The sequence below is a fragment of the Myotis davidii genome, unplaced genomic scaffold (assembly GCF_000327345.1).
Source record: "Myotis davidii unplaced genomic scaffold, ASM32734v1 scaffold17, whole genome shotgun sequence".
Lineage (NCBI taxonomy): Eukaryota > Metazoa > Chordata > Mammalia > Chiroptera > Vespertilionidae > Myotis > Myotis davidii.
Genome location: NW_006288624.1, coordinates 4,432,085 through 4,439,953, shown reverse-complemented (window position 1 = coordinate 4,439,953; position 7,869 = coordinate 4,432,085).

The window sequence follows — 7,869 nt, the reverse complement described above, 5'->3', positions numbered from 1 at the left end:
GTAAGAGTTTAAGAGATAAGCAATGCAAACACTGAGGCAAGAGGCATGGGCTTGGGGTGAGGGCTTTGATGCATGTCAGAGATAGCTGGTTGTAGGTGGAAGAGACAAAGCCATGCCTGGGCGGCAAGGAGTTGGCTCCAGTTGCCACTTCCAGGCAGTACGCTGGCATTGCTGAGGTAGGAGAGGGTTTTTGAGTAAACCTGCTCACAAGGCTGGGTTCTTCCACTTCCACACATTCAACTACAGTCCTTTTTATTAAACTGGACGCTTCTCTCTATAGACCTTTTTTTTTTTTCCAGAGAGAACAGAATGCTAACACATTCAAAAGATTGTTCCTTAACATATATGGGATCCTTATATTATGTGTGCTTAGAACCCTTTGGACTATTACATTTTATAATTTTTCATGTTTGTCAAACTACTTGTTAGTAGGATTGGCTTAATAAAGGCCATCCTATTCTTGATTTGTGGCAAATATCTGAAATCTGAAAAACCTTTTTGTATTTTCTCTAAGATACTCAGAGAACTGGGGGCCGAGTGCTGGGAACAAATGGCTCATAGCCTCAACCTGAAGCAGAGGGGCCGGGCGATAGTAAGACAGCAGGACCTGGAACTCAGGGCCAAGCCAGGAGTCTACACGTAGGATCCGCAGGGCCTATAAATGCTAGGAGGAAAGCAATTTGCGTGAGATCCCAGCACCCAAGAGGGAAGAACTTTGCTTTCCCACAGCTTAATGGCCTTAGAAACTTTGCGGGGCTGAGGGCTGACGTTAAGGTCACAGTGTTTGGTGGAGAAATCCTCCCCTTTGAGTTTTAGGGCAGGAGAGCATTGCCTGCATTATCATCTAACCATGGTCTCTGGAAAACACAAAAATTGCCCCAGTTCTACTTTCCTCATCACAACGTCCATACTGTACATGCTCTTCCTAAGGAATGGCTCTACTTGAAGTATGCATCATTTCCTGCCCTCCTGGCAGGTGGCACAGCTCAGCCGGATCAAAGTAGTACAGGAGTGGGGTGCTTACTTCTAATCATAAGGCCTAACCTCATTGAAAGAAGTCTGTGGCCCTGGCTGGTTTGGCTCAATGGATAGAGCGTTGGCCTGCGGATTGAAGGGACCCGGATTTGATTCAAGTCAAGGGCACATGCCCAGGTTGTGGTGGGGTTGGTCCCAGTAGGGGACGTGCAAGAGGCAGCAGATCAATGATTCTCTTTTCTCATTGATGTTTCAATCTCCCTCTCCCTTCCTCTCTGAAATCAATAAAATGTATTTTAAAAATAATAAAAAATAACAAAGTCTGTGCAATATTAGCTGGCCAGGGAAAGTATTTTAAATCTGAAGTTTTCTATTTTATTTTGAATTGTTGGGTGCACTTATACTTAACAGTAGTGACACCAAAAATGCAAGAGCTAAGCAGCAAAGAATGGCAAAAAGAAAAAAATGTGAGTATTGGTTTTACATGTTGTTGGCATTTTCAAAATGTTGAACAATAGTTGTTCCCCTTGCTTAGATGCTAGGCTCTGCCACTTCTCATCGTGGTCAGGTGCTCCCACAAGACTCAGCCTCCCACAGCACTGCTCCCTGGGAACCATCTCACGCTCTGGCTTCATATTGTCTCTGTGTAGCTGGCTGTCCAACACCGAAAGTATTGTCTAGTCAGCTCAGCCTGGGCAAGGAACAGGTGCCAGCCTTGGCCTCCTGTCATGTTTCCAGAAGAGACTTTCCTCACGTTAACTACCCAGCAAGGGAAAGAAAGGCCTTAGCTCAGCATAAATGACGCTGGGAATCCCGTGGCTGAGTCACCATTCAACCTTCCCATCTCTGCTCCTTAGATTTTCCCATGACCACAGAGGCCATTTCTCTTGAAATCTGTTTGTGCTATGGATGTGGCTTCCTGCCTGGTAGAGTGCCCTTAGGATACAGGAGGCAAGATCTGGATGAAAAGGGCTCAGGAATTACAGTCATCCTAGACTTCTCTGCAACAAGGTGCTTCTCTAGCTGCCCCAGGCCTGCTGCCTTCGCTATTCCTGGCTTCTGTTAAGCTCTGAAACCATTGGCTAGGCTAGTCCAGGTAGGAAAAAACTTTCCCTCTGGCTTGACAGACACTGGCCTAAATTTCTTCAACATAAAACTTGTCTGGGACACTAATGGAAAAGGAAACAAAAGAGATGTTTGAAAATCAAGAGGCAAATAGTTCCAGAGCATAGATTGCCTATGTGATGTCTAACCGCACAGATGACCTTGGCTGGCACTTGGCCCTTGTCTGATTCAACTCTGTATTCAGCATGGAGAATCTAGCTTACATCTTCGCCTCTTTTAGTTACAAGACAGACACCCACTTTGAACAAGCTTAGGCCAAACACCATAAAACATTTTGCTCATAATTTCAAGGAAGGGTTGAAACTAAAATGTGGGAAAGGGCTCTTTCTCTTTTGGTCCCAGATATTTTGAGAACTGGGTGCTTCAGTATAAACATGGCCACGTCCAAGAACCACACCATGCACAACCAGTCCTGAAAATGGCATCAAGAAATCCCGATCACGAAGATATAAATCTCTTAGGAGGGTGGACCCCAAATTCCTGAGGAACATGTGCTCTGCCAAGAAGGACAACAAGAAAGGCCTGAAGAAGATGCAGGTCAACAATGCCAAGGCCACGAGTGCACATTCCAAGGCTATCAAGGCCCTCACAAAGCCCAAGGTCCCAAAGGGTGGCAGCTGCAGCCACAATCAGCTTGCCTTTCATGGCTCACCCCAAACTTGAGAAATGTGCTGTGCCCGCATCGCCAAGGATCTCAGACTCTGTCGGCCAAAAGTCCACGACCAAGGCTCAAATCAAGCCCCAGGCTGCTGCAGCTCCGGCTCCAGCTCCAACTTAGGCTCCCAAAGGTTCCCAGGCTCCCATGAACGCTCTACAGTAGAGGCCTCTGTCTGCTGATGTGTGGGCAAGAAGGACTAGTGTGATCCCCTGGGCTGCTGTCGCATGGAGCTGATGTCCTCCTGTGCTATTTGTACAAATAAACCTGAGGCAGGATCTGGAAAAAAAGAAAAAAAGAAAAGAAAAAAAGGAGTCTATGTAGCTCAAAAATAACTGGAATTCAAGCATCAAACACCACCATGCTCCCCTCCCTATCTTTTCTCTGATTGTAGACTTCACTTCAGCGTAAGTGGCAAGAAACTTGGCTGTTGAAAACTCAAGCTCCACACCTTTTGGTTTCTACTATTTGTGTGTGTGTGTGTGTGTGTGTGTGTGTGTGTGTGTGTCGTTTCTACTGTTGAAGAGATAGTGCAGGTATTTTTTATGTGTAGTATTTAAAGAACCTCAGGTTTGGCTTGGGTCAGATGCTCACTGTGAAGCATTCAGCTATAGTACGGAAGGGAGAGTCATGTAAGAAGTGACACCTGTAGGAGTGGCATTTCAAATCAGTGAGAATAATATAAACTGTTCAATAAATGGTGTGGGTCAAATAGCTATCCAAATGAAAACATAAGTTAGATTCCCCATCTTGCACTATTCATAAAAAAAGTGCCAGATGGATTCAAAAAAACAAAAAATTGTAGAGGTTGCCTCTGGAAAGGATTGATGGGAGATAGATAATATTTCAATTTTTTAAAAAGCAGAATATTTTCACTTTTAACTTGGAAATAAAAAGTTAATTTTAACAGACATTGTTGGTTGCCACTGTCACTGTCTATGACTGATTAAACTATTGTGGTGCTCTCAATCCTAGCTGTATTTTAAAACATATAAAGTACCAATGCGTAGGTCTTACCTTAGAGAATCGTATTTCATTGTTCTATTTTTGGGAGCTGAGCTGGCCCAGAGGCCAAGCTCACATGCTGAGGGCGGTAGAGGGAAAGATGAAAGGAACCTGGGTTGCTGATGATAAAGCAGTGAGTCACTGAATTAACCAAGACTGGAGCTGCCCTCCCTTGTTACATGACACAATAAATTGTTGAAGTCGATGTCCTGATGCAATAGTATTATGTTGAGCCATATAGAATTACTGATATTCTATCATTTATGTGTGTTTTCCTTTAAAATTTTTTATTAAATTTATTGGGGTGACATTGGTTAATAAAATTATATAGGTTTTAAGTGTACAATTCTATGATACATCACCTGTGTATTATTGCATTGTATGTTTACCATCCAAAGTCTTCTGTCACCAAATATTTGATCTCCTTGACCCCTTACTAACTCCCCTCCGCCTCCCCCCTTTCCCTCTGGTAACCATCATATTGTTATCTGTGTCCATCAGCTTTTGTTTGTTTGCTCTGTGTTTATTTGCTGCTTTCAGTTTTATATCCCATATAAGAGTGAAATCATATGGTTCTTGACTTTTTCCGTCTGACTTATTTCACTTAGCACGATATTCTCAAGATCCATCCATGTTGTTACAAATGGCAGTATTTCATCTATTCTACCATTTTAAAACCTACTTTGCCCCACCAGTACTGCTGATCCAAGGCAGATGTCTTTCTGACCTACTTTCATCACCTTCAATTTCCTCACCTGTAAAGTGAAATTTTGACACCTGTTTATTATATTTTTCCCCACTGCAAAGATTTGTCATCTTCTGTTAATTTCAGCATTCACAGGCATAACTGAACTAACATCTCAATACAGAGTCTTAAATAGCTTTGGCATACTTTCACAGGTGTTCATCCAAATTTTAATCTATGTGTACAATCTATTTTTTCTACAGGTAGATTATGCTATCTCTTAACCAAAACAAGCAGCTAAGAAGATCATAGAACATGAGGTACAATTTGTTCTATAGGAGTAGATTAACTGCTAAAACAAACAATGCTAAATTTTGCCGAAACCAGTTTGGCTCAGTGGATAGAGCGTCGGTCTGTGGACTGAAAGGTCCCAGATTCGATTCTGGTCAAGGGCATGTACCTGGGTTGCGGGCACATCCCCAGTAGGAGGTGTGCAGGAGGCAGCTGATCGATGTTTCTCTCTCATCGATGTTTCTAACTCTCTATCTCTCTCCCTTCCTCTCTGTAAAAAATCAATAAAATATATTAAAAAAGAAAATAAAAAAAACAAACAATGCTAAATTTTAGTGGCTTAATACAATAAAAATTGATTTCTTGTTCATACCACAGTCTAATACAGGTATGGGAGTGGGTGGGAGCTCTGCTCCACATAGCTTTCAACTCAATAAAATTATTAATATTGCTATCATCATCCGATATTTTGTGTGCTAATGGTACTAGTTAGTTAACTAAAGGATTAAAAAATACAAAATGTAATTATATTCAAAGTGTATGCAATTTAAATATAGTTTCATAAAAATGTAAATTATCCCTGGCTGGTGTAGGTCAGTGGGTGGTGTGGGCCTACACACCTAAGGGTCTCAGGTTTGACTCCTGGTCAAAGGCACATACCTCAGTTGTAGGTTTGCTCCCAGCCCTGGTTGGGACGAGTGCGGGAGGCAAGCAATCGATGTGTCTCTCTCACATCGATGTTTCTCTCTCTCCCTCTCCGCTCCCTCCCTTCTTCCCTTCTACTCTCTCTGAAAAAAAGCAATGGAAAAAAATATCCTCAGGTGAGGATTAACAACAACAAAAAAGTAAATAAACGAAAGGCAAAAATAAAAATTATTTTTAAATGTCAGGTTATTTTTCTTCTAAAATATTTAAATTATCTATCAAAAATTAAAAGGCAAAATACAATGAATATCAACATTTTTTTAAAAATATATTTTATTGATTTTTTTACAGAGAGGAAGGGAGAGAGATAGCTAGAAACATCGATGAGAGAGAAACATCGATCAGCTGCCCCCTGCACATCTCCTACTAGGGATGTGCCCGCAACCCAGGTACATGCCCTTGACCGGAATCGAACCTGGGACCCTTCAGTCCGCAGGCCGACGCTCTATCCACTGAGCCAAACCGGTTTCGGCAACATTTTAAATCAAAGCTATTTCAATAAAGCTGAATTTTTTAATTTTCTAAATTTAATTAATTCTGTGAACTTTTATAAAAACAGAACTATTCATGATCCTAATGCTCAAGGTCCATTTAGTTGCCAATGTAAACATGGATATCATGCCTCATGCATGTTTCCTCTACACCTACATGGCATGTCTATCAATTTTAAAGCAATATGAATTGTTTATTATTTAACCTCCATTAAAAGCGTTGCAGCCCTAGCCAATTTGACTCAGTGGATAGAGCATCGACCTGCAGATTGAAGGGTACCAGGTTTGATTCTGGTCAAGGGCATATGCCCGGCTTGCTCCCCAGTTGGGGGCATGCAGGAGGCAGCCGATCAATGATTCTCTCTCCTCATTGATGTTTCTATTTCTCTCTCCCTCTCCCTTCCTCTCTGAAATCAATAAAAAAATATATTTTTAAGAAAGGAGGGAAAAAGTGGTCTAGGCCGCTGGCTCAGAAGGGCAAAGAATATGTCTCCTCTGGGAACCTGAAAGAAGGGTGTGGGGTGGAAGGTGAAAAATGAGCCATTTGACCTTGAGAAGCTTAGTTTGGAAAAAGGCTCTTAAACAGATACTTCAAAGTGTTTACTTTATCAATGATTTCTGACTCAGTATATGCTACAGTCTATACAACTTAATTCAAACACACATTAGTAGATGCAGAGACAAGAAAATAGACGTAGCACTACTGAAAACAAACCTGTTTCAATACAAGCATCTACTAAACTCACACTGAGAAAAAATTTGACAAGTTCATTAATTTGTCTTTTCTCCTCCCCAATTGCTCCCTCTGTTCAAATCCTTCCTGCACTCAGAAGTAGCAGCATGATCTACACAGCTTCAAAGCATTCGGAAACAGTTGCGACGTGTTTACCTGGAGTTTAGTGTTAGTCGTGAGAGCAGATGTTCAGGCTATTTGATTGTGATATGTCAGAACTTAGCACCAGAGCCTCAGTAACAGAGATGTCCACTTAAATACATTTACAGACTGACATACCCGATGTGGGGTTGGGGGGATGAGAAGAGATAAACCAAAAATGTGTATATTTATATGCATAGCCCATGGACATGGACAATAGGGTAGTGAAGACCTGGGGGCGGTGGGGCGGTGGGTAGAGACTGGGAGGAGGAGAGGGAAATGGGAGGTATCTGTAATACTATCAAAAAATACATTTACTATATTCTTGTGTAATCTTAAACAAATTTATTATATTCTTATGTATTTTTGGTGAAATGTAGGGCTTTCAAAGGTGCATGACCAAGGGAAGGAGCACTTCTTGCCTGGGTGTAAGGGCATTACTGTTTACATAGTCCTGGAATGGGTATTGGGAGTCCAGCCCGGGGAATTCCCAGAAAAGGCCCTTTTCATGTGCCTGGACCCATGTCTACCATAGAGGTTTACCGTCAACCTGGGTTGTAAGAAAGTGTTTACTGAACATATGATAATTTTGCCTCATACAGCATCTGAGAGTGCATGAGGCAGTAGTAAATAACTCAGATAACAACATGGTACTGTAGGGAGATGAAGTGGATGGTGTGGTAACTGTGGGTGAGTATGGGTTGCCCAAAGCACTAGTATTTGAAAGCGCGCCACATGCCCACTCAGATTTGACTTCCTGATTTCCTCAGCACTGAACTTATTCACTCCTTTCAGTCTCCCATTCCCACGGCAAGGACTACACCTAGACACCTTGTTATCACACGGGCTTGCTGCTCTTCAGATATCTTAACTTCCAACATCCTACTCCAACCACACCTCCAGCTTTTTCCTTTGCCAGTTCTCCTGCCACACTATTACCCATGTCTAGCAATGGCCAAGCATGGAAGGATCCACCTCTCTGATTTCTACACGCCAAGAGTGTTGCAGGAGAAAATCACTCCACCCGGCAGACTGGGGCCACTATCAATCACCAATCACTGGT